Here is an 18012-nt window from a genome sequence, read left to right on the forward strand (position 1 = left end):
AAGATATTTTCCCAGGGACTTTCTTCTAAGTGGTTTGCAAAGCTAAGTCATAGCAGCAAGTGCCTGCACTCCCAGAAGAATACTTTTAACTGTTACACATCAAAAAGCTGAAAAGCACATAGTTACATTATCAGTATCAGGGACTCACTACCTTTGATTTTTCACTGCTTGTGAAAGAAGTCTCAAAGTCAGTTTCAGTTTTGCCTATGCATCGAGCACTGAAGGATTCCCGTAAAAAATTACATATGGAAAGGATTTCGCTGGAAACCAAAAGTGATCATACAAAGTCAAGAATGCTGCCCAGGCACTAATAAAGTCTTCCAAACACTGGAAGAAGTATTTTTTGTTTGGATTTTTTTTTTTTTCCAAGCTTCAGAGAGTCACAGAAAAAAATACTAGAGTTTATTTCTCACAAGTAAATCATGCTGTGTTTATCAGTATGTGCAGCTGACAGGAGCTTTCTTCCATGGAAACCAGATGGCAAAAGCAACACCGAAATAGCCAGTGTCAGTTGGGACGGCAAGCACCGACCCCCAGGGATCGGCGAGGAGGAGGAAGGGCGGGTGGTTCTGCACAGCCAGCCCCAGAGCAGCCGCCATCCCACCCGCACCTCCGCGAGCAAACTCGGCAGATGTTGGAGCACCGGCTCTCGGGCGCCTGCGCGCACAGAGACATGTCTTTTCTATGGTGAATCCAGGCCTAATTACTGCTGCCTTCAGCTTGGCAACCTGCTCGGAAAACCTGACACATCTGCCTGGTTCAGCGAGCTCCGGGAGCCTGCACGCTCCTCCACGGTGCCCGTGGGGAGCGCAGAGTTTAAAGGCTCGAGACCTCGGGTATATCTAGACCCAATTAACGCAGCAAACTTCATTTTCTCCCACAGCAATTTACTTAAATTTAAAAGAAGAGCTTATCTCCTTGAACGCTGTGTAGGTGTCACTGCAGCAGAGGCAACGTCGCTGCGACGCCAGAGCTGAAGCGGTCTCAGGAGCGTGCCCCCGTCCCGCGTGCCCACTGCAGGCTGACCCACGGTGGGCTTCGGCCACGCACCCGTGGGCCACCCCTCCCCGTGCAAAGCGGGGAGCTTGGGCTTAAAGGACTCCCAGGAGAGGAGCGCCGAGGGCCTCGCGGGGCCCAGCTGAGCAGCACTGATCGCTCTCCCTTTTTTAGAAGGAAAAATTCCCATTAACTTCTCTGGAAGCAGGATTGGGCCCAGAGCCCAAACATGCTCTGGGTTCCCAAGTCCTTACTCACCGCTCGCAGTCGGACTCACTTGCGCGGGAGCCAGCAGCGCCGCAGGAATGCACGGAGCCGCTCCACGCGGCACGGGCAGCAAGGGCGGCGGGAGCCCGGGGTCCAGCACCGCGCTGGTCTCCGCTCCTCCGTCCTGCACCGGGGGCACCTGCGGCCGAGCTCAGCCAGTGGAACCATCCTGTGCTCTGCACTGGCTGCATTAAATACCATACATGTACTTTAAAAACGCTGTCTCTCATCTGTGGGTACGCAGAAAGGGTGAACGCAGATGCCGTCAACTGAGCTTCCTGTGCAGGGTCTTCGGGCAAACCTGGACTTAGAGCCACCCAAGCCAGGACACATTATTTATAATACTTTCAACATTCTACTTTTCTCTCCAAGTAATACCTGCTCCAAGTTCAAGCCCAAGGCATATTTTGCCTTGCCAGATGATCTGTGACCGTCTCATGACTTATTACATTGTTATCATCGCTAAGCTTAGCAAACAGAGCTGCTAAGTCTATTAATCTTCTGAAACACGAAGTCTGAAACTGTAGAAACAAAACATCTCACTACAAGATACATAAAATGTGGTATACTGAGATAAGGGGAAAATTCAGTGCATGCTCTGTTAATTTTTTTCTGTGCCATGGCAAGCAAGACTGACGCACTTCTGTAAGAACTAACTCTGAATTTAATGTTACTGACAAGTACGTAAGGGGAAAAAAAAAAATTCCTTTTACAGCAGCAGTCTCCCTCGGGGCAGACAGTAAGGTGGTATGCTTCCAATAGGAAAACCTGGACTCTATGCAGAAGTTTAAACTGCCACCTGTAAATTCCAAGAAAGAATTGATAAAATGAGTCCAGTACAGCTGGGCTAGCAATGGAGGGCTATGTGAGAGCTCAGTTTTCAAGCTGTCAAACGATTAGACATATTTTAACCTGTCTAGTACTTATTTCTTTTTATTGTGCAGAAATTCATTCCAATTCAGCCACCGATATACAGCGTGCATATTTACGTCCGAAAATATTTTTCTGTGAAAACAAGTATTTGGCATATTTGCCAAAAGCAGAAGGTCCTAAGAGCAACACCGGCAGTTGCACACTTTCTGACAGTGCTCAAATAAGGGCTGGAAGTTTTTTCTCTCCGAGACTTCTCGCCAGCAGCGACTGGCAGCTCCGGGAGGCAGCGGGGCTGCAGAAGGACACACGGACATGGGGGGCTGTGCAGCGGCGGGGGGCAGCACTGCCCGTGTCCCCACGCTGGGTTAATGCTGATTATATACTTGGCTTACAGAAATGATAATCTGGCTACACAACACTCACAGTCAATTGTGGTTTACTCAGTCCTGGCTTCCTCAGTTTTCCTGTGCGATCTGTAGATTCAAATGAAAATGAACTCGAAGCCCACTATTTAGCATCCTAGTGACAGAACTATACTTTTACCTTATAAGCTGCTGCTGCTATTTCTAATTAATACCAAATAGCAATTATCCCATTAAAAATTCAAGCTGCATTTAGTGAGAACTTAAGTTAGACTTTAGTGAGGACAGATTATATCTATTGCAAACTTTGACTTTTTTTTCTCTATAGTACAGTAAAAGGGAGTTTTCCCAGCTACCTAAAATCAAGATATTTTGGATAAAAACAGTCTTTTATAACAATGCAGCATATGCACATAATTTGAAACATGGACTATTTCACAGGGTAGTAGCTGACAGCAAGTAAATGTTTAAACAAACAAAAAAAATTGATCCCAGAGGAAAAGCAACTCTCCTGATACATAGCTGGATTTCATCCTGAGGTCAGTACCCATCAAACCCTCACACAGTCACCAACGAGCCCAATGGGCACGGGCAGCATCCCGTGTGTCGACCTGCAGCAGCTCAGCCCTGCTGCTGCTGCTCTCCTGTTGCTTCCACTGAAGCGATGGAAGAAATTTCACATCGGCTTCAGAGCAGGAAAATTTACTGTGCTGGTTCTGAGTGCACATAACAGCGTAAAACAACATTTGTCACTGGCTTTATTCTCCAAGCAAAGCAATGACTAAGACGATCACCCTACACAAACTGCTGAAGGTAGAACGGGAAGGGGCGACATCGACGGCTTGCTTGAACATCCTTACCAGGCACCACACTCCATTTTAAAATGCCACATGCAAAACCTTCACCTCTCAACTCTTTACATTAAATGTGTATTTTTTTATCTTGGGATTTATTCAAGTTTCATCACAACTGTGCCACAGTTTTAACAGTCCCTTCTCTTTCCTTGTTAATTGCTCTGCACTCTCATTGACACTAATGGGAATTACAATTGCACATATTCACGGCAGAACAGATTCCAAATGTCACCGAGGATAGCAATAAAAAACTATTCACGTGTTTATCCTTTCAGTAAATAATTATGGGGTAGTAGGAAGGAAATGCTGTTTACTTTACTGCATTACTTGGGAAACTAAGTTTACAATACATAATTGTTAATAAAATAAAATAAAAAAAATAATCATAGGCAACTGCTCTAATCCCTAAGGAACACAAATAGTGGAGACCACTGCATATGCAGGCAAAGGAAAGGCCTGGAGCCTCTGCCTGCCTCGGGTCCCCCTGCCACCCCTCCACTGGGCTGGAAATAGCAGGACAGATTTGCACATAGGAGTCCCTAGGGAAGCGATCACACCCAGCCCCATTCCACACCTGACAGCTGTTAGGTGTATAAAGCACATTAGCCAAAATGCTGGATCTACACACACAAGCTTTGCTCGCACTCCGGCAGATCTCCGAGCCCTCTGGCAGCACCTGCACGTTTGTGTGCAGGATTATTCTGCCACCGCTTACAAACGAACCACAGCACAAAACCAGCTTATTTCAGGCAACACCTGATCACTGATAGGAGTGTCCTTCCTTGTTCATACTGGAAAAGAGTATAGAAAATAAAATAAAAATAAAAATATAGAAAATATAGAAAAATACAACCACAGTAAAATTCCTTCTGGACAAGAGTAGTTGCAGCAATTTTTTGATAAATATTCATAGTTACAGAAGTCATCCTCGTCATGGACAAAAATCATATAGATATGACAACAAAAGGGAACAGAACTTGTTTTGTTTTAATGAGCTGGTCTTTGTTAACAGCAAAATCATCTCTTCATAGCATTTGCATTTAAAATGTGCACAAGGCAAAGGAAAACACATATTAAGCCTTTGAAAGTAATGCATAGTTACTGCAAGGCGTCTTTTATAATCCAACACGTGTGACTTCCTCGGTGTCAGCGCTGTTAGAAAAACGAAGTTCGCAGTTTATACACGCAGCTCCTAAGTAGCAATCAACCCTCCCTATTCTGGGCATCAAGAGGTGCTAAGGCTCATCCTCCTAATTACAGGCATTCCTGTGTCCTTACCACCTCTGCATTAAATCTGAAGCAGCAGAATAAAATGAGTACTTAAAGGAAATAAAAACAGAGAGGAAAGTGTATTGTTTTAATCTGAACTGGCCACGAGATCTTCATCTACACCACACATACAAGAACCTTTACTGTGGCCACATAAGCCGTTGCGGACAGTACTGTAAAAACCATGCAGCTTTAACAGTCTGCCTCCTCTGGGCAACCAAAATAATGGCCCTGTGGAGCAACACCCTTTTGACTACTTAATGTTTGTTTCAGCTGTTTGGTGTGATGCATCACCATCTCCTGTACTTCAGATTTATCTTCCAGGTTTCCAATATACATGGGCTCTAAGTTCAGGGAAGTCGGATTTGCACCTGACGCTGGGATGCAAAGCGATGCAGCTGGGACACTCTGCAAAGGCCACAGAACAGTACATTTACCAGTCCTCTCAAAACCGCTTGGAGGACAGACTGCAGTGAATGACATTACAGATTCTTTTCAATAGTACCTTCCCTGCTTATGAAATTTTGGAAAGTAGCATCTTCGGTGCTCCTGAGACATGCAAACTGGACAAGCACCAGAAACCTCCATGCAAAACAGGTTTTAAAAGAAAGCAACAGCAGCACCTGCTACTTTCAAATGCTTGTCAGTGTGTGGTATTTGTCACGGAGGTGTCTAAAAATGTCAGTTTATTCAATCCTTGGCCTCGCTATAGGAAGCAGAATATAGATAAACTCAGTAATTGTTACCTAGTAATACTAGACAATGATGAACAGCATCTGAGACTTAGTGAAGCAACAAAGTAGTAGAATTCAAGAGGTGGAGTAACGCAAAACAAAATTAACCTTTCTCCAAAACGGAAAATGAATGTCTACATCTAAGGTTTGAAGCAGCTTGATTCACACCGATTTATTTCTGATTATATTGTTGAACCTCCCAAAGCAGAATGAACTAAGAGCACTTCCAGTCTAAAGAAAAATCAGCAAAAACCCCTGAAATTTTTACGTGCCCCCCCCCCCCCCAGGCAGCAGCAGAGGGCTGCGTGCCCCTCGCTGACCACAGCCCAGCGCAGAGCCTTACCCGCACCCCCAGCCTTTCCTAGGCGCCCGTGCTGCGGCTGCTGGGATGGCGAGGTACTCCAGGATCCTGCACAGCACCCTACCAAACCCCCCGTTCCAGTATCTTGCTTAGGATTATGCTTTCGCGATCTCCTCAGTCTCACCGGGATGAACTGGGCTGAAAGCCCTCACAACACCGCACAGTGACTGCAGCGAGTCAGCGGAAGAGTAACTTCTTGGCCCTGACTGCCTACGGAAAAACCTTTCAGTAAAGGCTATTCTGCATTACGATTCTGATTACTTCTGCAATTAGATAATAATATACCAGAGAAATTTTAAATTAAAATTCTCTGCTTCCACTAATTAAACTGTTTTGTTGATACTCCTGAAGATAGGTACTATCCATTACCTTGTTAATCTACCAGATCTAAAACTCTAACGTCTTCTGTCACGAGGGTGAAGAACGTGAGTCAGGCATCTGCCTAGGAGGGTCCAAGCTGTAGGCAGCTGTCAGATACATCTGAACTGGCGATTTCCCGTGTTTGCAATACAGCTTTCAGCCCAGAAAAACACGAAGCTCGTGCCTAGGCAGCACGTGGCACAGTGGTGCTTCACAACACTTCTGAGACAACGAGCATAAAGGAGGATTTTGTGGGTAAATGAAAAGAAATCACAAAGCCAGGCTGTTCCCACCGCAGGGAACGCCGGCACTGTGCAGTGGATGTATGGAAACCATACCCTCCACTGCAGCTGAGGGGAGTTCTCACAGGACGGCTTTGGCACTGCTTGCTGACACAAGTGAATTACAAATCGCTCACATAATGCCCCAATTTTGCCCACTGATTCAACTGCCTCGTAGTACAACAAAGCATTCTTGGACTCAGACCCTTGCCTGCCATTCAAAATGAATTTAATCTAATGATGGCTTTAAGGAAATGTGACAATAAATACGCCCTGTCACCTTCTTCCTCATGTATCAGACTAAGAAATCTGTTGCCTGTGTATCTTTCCTCAGTAGCCCGAGTAAATAACAACTGCACAATCCTGTACTTTTACGTGTCACCTAAAACTAGGCAGGCTCCACAATTACTGTTAATTCATACATACAACCTACGGGGTAATAAGTTTTCAAAATATTCTCAAGTCTGAAGACTAACTGGTTATGAAACTTCGAATGTTTAGTCATCGCCATCGCTTTTCTATTTACTCACCTTTTGTTTCAACTAAGCCTGAAGAAGTTTTGTAGCTCAGAAGCCCAGCCTTTAAATCCAGGGAAGTCCAATCCATTTTACAACGTTCTAGCCTACATCTGATCCGACAGGAGCTGAGGAAAGCAGTGACACAGGCCTCGCAAAATTTAAATTGCAAAAGCACATGCTGCAACTGCAGAGCTCAGCTCAGCGTGCGCCCAGCGTCCCTGTCCCCTCCGGACAGACTGTCGGGGTGCTCCGCTCCCTAGAAAACCCACGGGCAGCGCTCCCGGCACCGCCCTGCAAGCAGAGAGACTCCCGACACCTCAGGTTTCTGCACTGGTACGTCCCAACCTTCCACAGACAGCAGTCTTGTCACCCATTTCAGTGAAACTGGGGATGCCAAGCCTTTAATTTTTTTCTCTTTTATCTACTTGAAATTGTCGTAATACTGTTTTATGTCAGCAGGTCTGGCAAGGGTCAGTACCAAACACAAGCAGACAGCCCCGGCAGGCACCTGCGATCCATCCCAGCTTCCAACTGCCCAACCTCAGCCTCTCACCCTCAAACTTCCCCTGCAGTAATAAGTACCATCGGTTAATTACTCATTATGCAAATTACTTCCTTGTCACTTTGGAACATGTTGTTGTTCCATTAGAACCTCTTCTCCGTAGTGCTAAAGAAGATATAGTCCAGTTATTTATTCAACGTTATTATTCATTGTGTACGTAGCTCTCTCCTGTCCATTACATCCCTTTGTTAAACCCGCTCAGACAGTTTCGCTCTCTTTGCTTCTTTGTCACCTGTGTCCTGCTGCTGCTGCCACGTTTTGCAGCATAGTTCCCCCCTCAAAAAATCACCAAAAGAAATAATTTCTAAAAGAAATAACCATGTATTCTTCTAAAATAACTATTTCATACAGACAACATCCCTGCGTCTTTCTCTCCCACTATACTAACATCTTAACAAACTGATTTGTTTGCAGTAACTACATGCAAAACAAAGTTCTGAATTCAAGAACTCTAAAAAAAACCAAAAAAACCCAAGCCCCAACGCTCTACTTCCACCCGGTTAATCCAGAAGCTCCCAAAGGGACGGGCAGCGCAGCGAGCGCGTTATCAAGGCGGGATTTTTGCCCGACACCGCCATGTGCACGCGCCCAGACCGGCGACGTCCCTTCGAAGTTACCGTCGTCTTTAAAAATCTCACCTAAACCACCGTGCTGCTTTGGAGCGCCCGCGTTTCCAGGACGCCGGCCCAGCCCCGGGTGGGGTGGGGGGGGGGGGGGGGTGGGGGGGCAGCCCGCCGCCTCCTCCCGCGGACACCCCCGGCCCAGCCCGGCCCTGCCGCCCCTCGGGGCTCTCCCTCCCCCCCCGGGGAGAGGCCGCTCGGCCCCGCACCTGCCCCGCACGGCCGGGAAGGGCTCCCGCCCCCCCGGGAGGAGTCACGCGTGGCCGGCTCCCACGGCCGGCCTCTAACGCCTCCGGCTCCGCCACCGCCAGCAAGGGACGCCCGGGCAGGCGCGGGCCGCGCCCCGGGCCGCCGCTCCCGGACCCCCCCCCCCCCCCGGCGGAGGACGGCCAATTGCCCCCCCCCCCCCCGCGCCGAGCCGAGCCGAGCGGAGCCGCCGCCCCTGGCAGGCCGCCGCCCGCGGGGCCCGCCGCAGCCCCGCACCGGGCCGGGCCGGGGGTAGCGGCCCCCCGGGCACCTGCAGCCGCCGCCGCCGGCACTCACCTCAGGGGCATGCTCGCGCAGCGGGCGGGCGGGCGGGCGGCGGCCCTGCCCGGGGACGGCGGTGGCGGCCGCGGCGGCCCGGCCCAGTCAGGGGCGCATGCTGACAGCGCCGCCGGCGCGGCGGGCGGGAGAGAGGGAGGGAGAGGGAGAGGGAGAGGGAGGCGGCGGCGGCCCGGGCTCCCCGCGCCCGCCCCGGCTTCCGCCGCCGCCCCCGCCCCGCCCGGAAGCGCGCCCCGGCCGCGGCCCTGCCGGCAGCCCCGGGCCCCGCGGGGAGACCGAGACCCGGCCCCGGCCCCGGCCCGGCCCGGCCCGGCCGCGCTTACCTAAGCCAGGCGCAACGTCCGGGATCCGGGCGCCGCAAAACCGAGGAAAAGGTGAAGAGCGGAGGCGTCGTGGGCTGCCCTTCCCCCGGGGACTCGCCTCCTTCATCCTCCCCGCGGCGGAGCGGCCCGGCGCCTCATGAGTCACGGTGCCCGAGCCCCAGCACACGTGCCCGGCCCCGCCGCCGCCTCCGGTTTCGGAGGAAAGAAGAAAAAAAAAAAAAACAGGCAGAGCGGGGGGAGGGAGGGAAGCGAGTGGAAAACGTCTCCGGCAAAACAGCCCGGCCTGCGCCGCGGGGCCGTCGCCGCCAGCGGCCTCAGGCTGCCTTACCCATTACCGTACTGGTTTTTCCAGACACCCCCCCCCCCCCAAAACGCTTTTCCTCTCGTGAGGCCATAGTGCTGATCTTCTTCCCAGAGCAGGCAGAAAGGCCGTGCTCTCGTCCCCTTTCCCGCCCTTTCTTGGCAAATAAAGCGCGTCGCCGGCCGCGCGGTTGCGCCCGCGTGGCCCCAGCGCGGCCAGCCCGCAGGCCGGCGGCTGCCGCCGGGGTCCGCGTTCTGCTCTGCCGAGCGTCGCGCGGGCAGGTGTCGGCACCGCCACGCCGGTGACGCCGAGGGGAGCGGCGCAGAAAAAGGAGCTACGGTAACGTCAAGCGGTCGGACGCAACATCGACGTGTCGCTTGCGGGACACTCGCCTCGAGGGCCGTGCCTGAAGGGATTTCGGCAAACCAATGCGGTGCTAACCTAAGGGACGGAAAAAGAGAAGGACGTACACCTAAATACGCAGGGAGGCAGGCAGGCTGCTGGGCGGGGGGGTGCCGGGGGACACGCAGGGGCCGGGCCCACCGGTGTCGGCCCACCGGGCCATGGGAAGCGGGACCGGAGCTCCAGGGACGGCGGTGGGGACGAAACGATGGAAAGAACTGGAAACACCCTGCCGACGCCAAGACTGGAGGAAGCACGGCAATGATCTTCCAAGATTTAAGGACGCTATAAAGAGCAGGGAACAATCTTGTCTCTGTATTTATGGTGGTGAGGACAAGAAGATGGCATTAAACTGCAGGGAGAGAGATTCAGGCTGGACTTAGAGGGGAAAAAAAGGACTGACAAGGGTACTAAATCAAGGTGAGACGCTCGTCTCAAGGAGTGATTTAGGTACACTCCATCCTGCCTGGGGCGAGGGAATGGATTAAGTGACCTTTTGTGGTCCCTCTTCTAGCTCTTTCTTCCTCTGACCCTGCCGAGGTTTACTCTTTTTGATCTATACTTTTCTTTTACAGTGTGCAGTCTGTTCCATCCCTGAGGCTCACAATATACCTCTTACATTGTTAAGTCTTCTTTTTTTTTGCCTTTTGCCATAAAAGAGTCCCGTGCCTTTGAAAACTATGTTTTTCAGTTCTCTATATTTTACCATTTTAATAAAATCAGTGGCAGGATTCTCTGACTTTGTCTCGTGATAGCAAGGCAGCAGCCGTGTCTTAGCCAAACTCACACCCAAACCCTACAAATATTTGCACTGATTCCAGGAGACGTTTTGCTTACTATTTTTTCCCAAGTATTAGATCGTATGAAGCAACTGTTTATTGATAAGGCTGAGTATATTTCAATGCATATACACATACATTTTTCAAAAAAAACCTCAGTTATTCTCTTTTCCCTTAAACTTTTAATTTCAACTTCTGTTTTCTTCCATAGGGAACAATTCAGAGAACTGTTACCTTATGGTGTGCCCTCCAACAGTTTCTGTTCCTCCCTGGTCCCTGTTACTAAATGTAACGGTAGGCCAATTAGTCAAGACAAGGAAATCCCTTCTTCCCCCTCGGCGCAGGCTCTGCCCGAGCAGCTCCCGCGGGTGCCGAAGCCCAGGCTGACGCCCGGCCCCCGGCCTGCCGGTATCTCGGCGGCAGGTTGCCGGATGACCAGCGCGGCTGCCCACGGCCGCTGGCCGCCGGCGCTGCGCTCCCGCCTCGCCGCAGGGATGACAGTTGCCACAGGCACCTTCCACAGAGGCTTTAACCGCTCTTAGGTTTGGAAAGCATTATAAAATGGACATGTCAAACGCTCGCAGCTCCACCTCCACGGAGCTTTCTCCTCGCTTGGGTTGTGAAAATTAAGAGCCATCAAATAAATGAGTGTTCATGGAGAGAAAGAGTGTGAATCCTATAAACAAGTTCTGCTGCCAGCATAATCTGCACCATGCCAAAAAGGCATCATCATGTCTACAAGGAGGCAATTTTTTCTGAAGTCCCGTGGTTGTCATGCATTGGTCCTTCACCGGCAGGAACTGCAGCACGGGGGCATGCGCGGCGAGGGAAGGGGTTCAGGGCCGCTGCAAGGAACTGGGTACCACGCGCTTCAGAAATTAAACTACAAAAAAACTATAGAAGGCTTTTCCGTGGTTAAGTTTTCAAATCTGCTCTGATCTTCCTTCCGGCTCCCTAACACCTCAGGCCAGTGCCGCAGTCCAGCACAGACACTTCGCCAAAGGGCTCATTTAATGCTCCGGTGCACGTGCTCCTTGGGATGGCCCGTGCCCCACATCTCTCTTCCTGCTCACCTCCTTTTGCGTGGAAACACCAGACACCCCGAACGCCTCTGTCCTTTACACCTTGTGCTCCTTGGTGACTTCATTCTGAATTCCGATCCCTTCTATTCGTTACTACCGACCGGGGTTCTCTCGACTGGAAGCACACGGTGGCTCCAGCAGCGCTCGGGGCTGGATGCTGTGACAAGCAGCGGTCATGCAGGGGTGCCCTGCTGCTGGAAAATAAACACACCGTCTCCCTCCCCCCGAGCAGGCTCCCATTTTCAGACGTGGTTTAATTTCAGCCTCTCTCTGTTTCCGCAGACTGGGGCTCTCATGCCACGTGTTTCTCAACCTGCGAGGCTGGTGTTCATCCCCAGCCAACATGAATAGCAGACTACAAGGAAACTACAGGGCACGTCGACGTCAGAGAAGACAAGGAAGAACACAGAGGGTTTATCTCCAGTATCAGGAGTGTAACTTGCTTGTGTTAAACATCTCTATCAACACAGACACCTTGTTCCAACTTTCTTCTACCAAACGCACTGGGGGTTGTAGTTATGCTAGAACTTTGTCTTTCCATCTCTCTCTCTCATGCTTGTCTTTTCCCCCAAATCTTGTAATGTGTGTTTATAATTCTGAGCATCACTTGTTACTCATACCCAGTTGTTCCAGAATACGTTTATTTTTTACCTTACAAATGAAAAAAATCAGTACTAAAGTGGCATCTCCACTGCAATTGAATGCTACTTTTATTCATTTATAGATACTGAGCTTCTGCTGACTTCTGAAATTTCAAACGATCGCTCAGAATTACATCCGCCACATCCTTCAATCCATAACGGAATAAGCCAAACCACTTTGCTGTTTGCTTTGAAATTTATTAGGCTTGGAGACTAGAAGAAATTTACCTTTAAATTTGCCTTTTTCCCTGATCCATACTCAGGGCTGAACCAAGCAAAGAGTTATGTTTTGTGAAATGAGGTGATAAAGTGCTTTTCAGCTTTAATGAATAATTCCTCACTTTACCTTGGGAGACAAATAATATTACCTGCTCAGGAACTCCAGCTGTTTGAATCTTAAGGCTTTTTGTTCTGTAATACAGCCTAGCATTAATATAATTAACTTTTCTGTTTGTGTGCTCTAATCACACCCTGCAACAGACCGCACAGCACTTCTGAGCCCGTGGAGAGACATGGGATGCCCTGAGCATCCCTCCTCGGGAGCTGCCCAGACGGAGCAGCCTCGGGGAGCATCCTGGAGCACTGAGTGCCCGAGGAAGTGAAGGCACGTCACCGACTGGGAGAGCTTTCTGATATTTTCTGTTTATCTTTTTTGGCCTTTTTATAGAAGCTGGAGACTGAAAGGACGTAAAGAAACACTCATTTTTCTTTCAGGAAAAAATGCCATGAATTTACACTTGTGTTTCAAAGAAAGTTAATCCAGATCAGTAAAAAATTCATGACAATTGGTATCCCATCGTATTTTTATATTTGCCTGACTTACATGAGTTTGCCTGTCATTCTATAAAGCAGCAGCGGTGCAGATGTACCACTCGGATAACTTCAGCATTGGTTGCACACGCCTTGATAGTCTCTGGGAAGGAATATTGTAATGGATCATTGTTGCTCTTCCTGTTTCTGTTCTATCACAAAGAAATACGTGAGGCTGTTTCCTCTCTGTACGCTTACATCAGTATGCTGGGCATTTTCAAAGCAGTTGTTCCGGTCACAAAGTTTTCTGTACAAACTCCTCCCTGCCCAGATTTCTCTTAAATAACTTCGGTAGACCAGCGTCCGCACAAATGATCTTTTCTATACCCAGAGCTAGCTTTAAAAAATAACCGGTGTCTAAACTGTGCCTCCTTGTCCTGCCTCGGCAGCGGCAGCAGAGCGGGGACGTGGACACCGAGATGCTCACAGCTGCACAGCTGGAATGGCAGCTCCCTACCCAGCCCCCTCCACCCCCGGCCTAAAGGGCCTAGCTCCACAGCCATTATTTGGTTGTGTTGGTAATGAGATTTTTTTAGTTTCATTTTCCCGTCCAGTCCATTTTCACGTGACAGCACGCGGCGATCCGCCTGCTGGGTTTCGTACTTGCTGCCCGCGACGGCAGCAGCCCCGCCAGCCTCCGGTCCCAGCCCTGCCGGGGAGCGGGCACTGCCCGGCGGTTCTGGTGCTGGTCCTGCTGGGAACCCCGCTCAAACACATCCCTGCTCTGACGCGGCACAGCTCCGGTTTGCCTCATCGTTGGGTTTATGCCCTGTGCGCCCGTGATGTCATTTCTCACTATATCCTATAAGGTGAATGTATTCTGTTTCACGTAGGTTTATGTAGGGGATACAGGGGATTAAACCCTAGAGCACATATGCCAAGCACAAGCTCTGCAGTAGCAAGATGTCTGGGCAGGGCATGGTAAAGAGGAAAGCGTAAGGAAGTCTCAGATCCAGGGGTCTCCCAGATTATCATCCGATAATGATAATGATCACCATCTGGGATACCAAACAAGACAATGGACTAATTATCTGCCATCAGAGAAGGATAAAGAAATATGTGATTGTACACTTAGCTTCTTATGTCATTCAAACAAAAAGATGTAAATTAGGAGACAAGGGAAAAGAGAGACCTGTTGTGTACAGAGAAAGTATTTTGAGAGACATTTTATGTTTTAGAGTCACTATGTGTTATTACAACTGGAGCAAAAAAGAGGAACTCTCTTGGCTGAGCTAATGCAGGCCTGGCACAAGTGAAGCAAGAGCCTGACCTCTGAAAATTGTGCAATGGTTGCTTGCCCTTCCCTCCGAAACCCCGGCGAGGAAGGCTGCAGGGCCAGCGATGACCCAGCCGAGGCTGGCAGAAGCCCCGCGAGCACAGCAGTGGGACACCAACTTGTCCTGGGTGCCCTACGTGGGGATGGCTCTTGGCATCCTCTTCACAACTGCGCCTCAGGCAGAATAAAAGCACTTCCCTCTTCAGGTCCTACTTCAAAATGATCTGAAGGTAAAAGTTTAAAGGGAAGACTGAGCGATAGGTCATGCTGTAACAGGCATGGCATTAGGGACATAAAGTGAAAATATATTTAAATTTTCTCTTTGTCATTACAAATGTGATAAATACTCAGAGAGATGACATAAGCCTGCAGAATTAAGAAACTTGTATTATGGATGCCTTATAGACCATTTCTAGCCCTCCTTCAGAGACTGGTTTCTTCAGACATTCAGTATGGACAGGGGAAGGTAACCTGTGATGCATGAACCACAGCTACTTTAAGCACCAACTCAGCAACCATCTTTCAATTGTTACTCCATAAAAGCAGCCACCCTGGCAGCCTGCTGCCCCCCCACGCAGCCTCAGGGTCCCTATAGGGGCCCGGTGCCTACAGGCGGTCAGGCATAGATGACTGGAGGTGCACAAACCGCTGCGCGCACAGCCGGTGAGGACCAAAGCCTCCAGCTCAACTTGCACCAGCGCTTTACTTCAAACCCCAACTCCTGCTTGAGTAAGACCGCAAATCAAACGGGAATCTTTTGCTAAAGAAAAAGCACAAAAGAAAGTCAGTTAAGAGCCTAATTTAATTCAGAACTAGCTGAAAAAGTCCCCGGACTCCAGCCAGCTGTGTAGCCGGCGCTGGGTGAGAGCAGCCCGGGTGAACCGTCAGCCCTGCCACATGGCCGGTGCCTGGCACGCTGCCCGCAGCACCCCTGGGCAGGAGCGGGCACAGAAAGGCTTCTCCAGCTGCACAGGCACTTCCAGCTGTGCACCCGAAAGCAAAGCTTCTCTCCTTAGTATGTACAGTAACAGAGCACTTAAAGGGTAACGACATTAAGAGATCCGCACACTGACGGCAGCAGCACCGGGCTGCTCTTTGCTGCAGACCGACCGCAGAACTCCCGCCCGCGAGGGGTACGGGGTGCTGCCGTACCCCTGTCCTAAACAGATAAGTAAAAATCGCAGTGCAAATCCATCTAGCTTGAAGTATGGCTTGTGGCTTCATTTTATCCTACCAAATAGCTGCAATACAATAGTCACCAAAAAAAACTTGTACTCTAATTTTCCTTTTTTCCTGGCCTTTACTAAAGGCAGATATGCAAGTTAGTTCAAACACAGACTAAACACAATTACGATCCTGGAGAAGCTATTCACTTCATTATGCTCTTATTTGTTCAGCACTCACAAAATTCAAGTTCCCCAAAAAGGTCTGACATTAAATTTCAGTCTTCCCGATAAAGAAAGCAATCGTTACATCTCTTCTAGCACGGTGCAACTTCTGCAGTAATGAACTTCCGCTTCTGCTTCACAGCAACATGGAGGCCATCACTTTCACACTGCAGTGCTAAAAGATTTTTTTTTTCTGTTTTAATGATATTATTTGCATGTGCATTTTAGTAAAGATAACGTACGAATTTCAGACTTGGCCCTTCTGCTGTATTGTCCTTTTATTTTAAAGCCTCCTGCAACTATTAAGCGATAATATTTTTGTTAAAAGTAATAAAATACTTAAAATCTCTACTAGTCTACAAGCACATAAATGAGCAAAATCCACACGGCTAATTTCGCAGCAAATAATTATTATATATGCTATGTCTTTTGCGTTTTCTGTAAGATGATTTCTTTATTGCTCTTCAGTTTGTGCTGGAGCCCAGCCGGCAGTGCCGGGGTCCACTCTAACCTCTATGGGGAGCAGCACGGGGGCTCGCTCCAGGCGGGCCCTGCCTGCGACCCAACACCGTGTTTAATCACAGAAAACCGGCGGGACATTCGCCGTCAGCAGCATATTTCACGGCAGGAAGCCGAGGGCTCGCTCTCAGGGGAGTAATGTCATTTTAATTTCTTGTGGGCTTTACCAACAGCTCCTGAGGAGCCGGAGCGGGGCCGGGGAGCGATGCTCCGGGGACGGGCACCCACCCGCCTCGCCCAGGGCTGGAGGGGACCCCCGTGCGGGTGGAGCAGCGCTCGGCCCCCGTTGAGAAACGCACCCAAATTGCGGCACAGCTATGGCGGTGGTGCCTCGGCGCAAGCATCCAGCCCTGTCTCCGCTCCACCGACAGCACAGAACAAACTGTTCAACCAACCCATGGGGCTCTTGCAAGCACGTGAAAATCTTTCCCTCAACTTTTCCAGCGGAGTAAGCAGCACAGGAGATTAACTGACAAAATAATAGTAAAACCAGAAGAAAAGAGAAAGATGCACCCGCCAGTGCTACGGGGGCCAGGTCCCACGCCGGGTTTGTCCCGCGTGTTCCTGGGAGCGGGTCGGTGCTCACTCGGCGTCCCGGGGGAGCTCCACACCATGGGGGTCCCGCTGTGCCCCCAGCAAGCGCCACGAAGGCTCTGCTTTGAAATCTGACTGCTACTTCCAATACGCTTCAGAACTGCAGGGTTTTGTTACTTAAACTTTGCATAACAGCATCTTATATTTAGCGCTCATTTCTTTAACATATTATTTGAATCTTCCCTAACTTATCTCAAGATCGCAAGACCTATATGCCAAAGTAGGCGCAATGAAATGCAGACGTAATAAAACCGTTTAGCTTTCTGAACAACTTACCGTAACCCACTAAACAACTGTATGCTATTCTGTTGCAAATTTGCACGGCTGGCAAGGGCCACAAAGTGGGGTAAAAAGCACAATTCTTACCTGGGGGGTCTCTGGCGCGGGGTGCGTCGGAGCGTGCTGCAGCGCTCTGGCAGCGCAGCCACCGCCTCCTCCGGCAGCGCGCAGGGCTTATTACAACATGCTTTTTTTGCAACAGCGGGATGGTGGCCTAGCGAGGGGGGAAACGGTGAAAGGCCAGAAGAATCACGCTTTCCAAACCCTATAGGGCTAAAGATGTGAAATAAGCTATTCGCAGTAGCATACAGCAGTAACCACGGCAACAGGCTGTGGTTTGCATATGTATTTATTTCCTTAAAGAAGCAAAAATTAGTTTCGGCTAATAAAAAAAGAGACGCAAGGGGAAGTACTTTTGCATTGTGGCCACATCTTGAGTTGCAGCGTGGCTCACTGCCGGGGAAGCTTGTGTCTCGGGCACAAAGGCGCGTTTTGAAACGCACCGGTTGAGGACGTCTCCGCTGCGACCTGTTAATCTGCCCATTGGCATCTGGCGGGGGGGGGGGGGGGGGGGGGGACACGGGCTCGGGCCACCCAACAAGGCCATCGCCGCGGTCCCTAGAAATGGGGCGATGGTTGGGGCGGCGTCCCCGGGGCTCCCTTCCTGCTGCGAGCCGCAGATAACGGCTGCCCGGCCGGCACCGCCACCGGCACAGGGCTGGCAGTGCCTGCAGCACGGCCGGCTTCACCGACCAGAAACATTTAGACCCATTTTTGTTATTTCTGCTGCCGCCGCCGCCATCTCCGGGCTTCCCGCACGAGCAACAGCCCTTCCGCCCAAAGCCCCGCAGAGCGAGAGCTCGCCGCGCGCTGCAGATCTTGCTAGAAACGTCCCTTGCTCGACCCAGGGAGGGAAACACATCATCCCCCGCGGCTTCACCGGTCACCGCCGGCCTTCGTAAAACGGCAGAGCAGCTCCCAGGCCGGGGCAGCGCCTCGGCAGGAGCCGGCTGCCCGC

General features: G+C 50.3%; 1 protein-coding gene across 7 annotated transcripts in view; it reads right to left on the bottom strand.

Annotated features, from left to right (window-relative positions):
* MBNL1 (muscleblind like splicing regulator 1) overlaps nucleotides 1–17425 on the bottom strand; it is a 113383-nt gene extending 95958 nt beyond the window's left edge. For 2 of the 7 annotated variants that reach the window (XM_052804144.1, XM_052804129.1), the window contains exon 1: nucleotides 17082–17425. The gene's annotated coding sequence lies outside the window, so the exon portion shown is untranslated. Of the gene's footprint in view, nucleotides 1–1254; nucleotides 1279–8600; nucleotides 8733–8923; nucleotides 9108–17081 lie in introns of those variants that run through there. The other 5 variants (XM_052804128.1, XM_052804145.1, XM_052804130.1 and 2 more) reach the window with 5 other exon arrangements.
* Between the last annotated feature and the right edge of the window lie 587 nt (nucleotides 17426–18012).

The sequence above is a fragment of the Harpia harpyja genome, chromosome 12 (genome assembly GCF_026419915.1).
Source record: "Harpia harpyja isolate bHarHar1 chromosome 12, bHarHar1 primary haplotype, whole genome shotgun sequence".
Lineage (NCBI taxonomy): Eukaryota > Metazoa > Chordata > Aves > Accipitriformes > Accipitridae > Harpia > Harpia harpyja.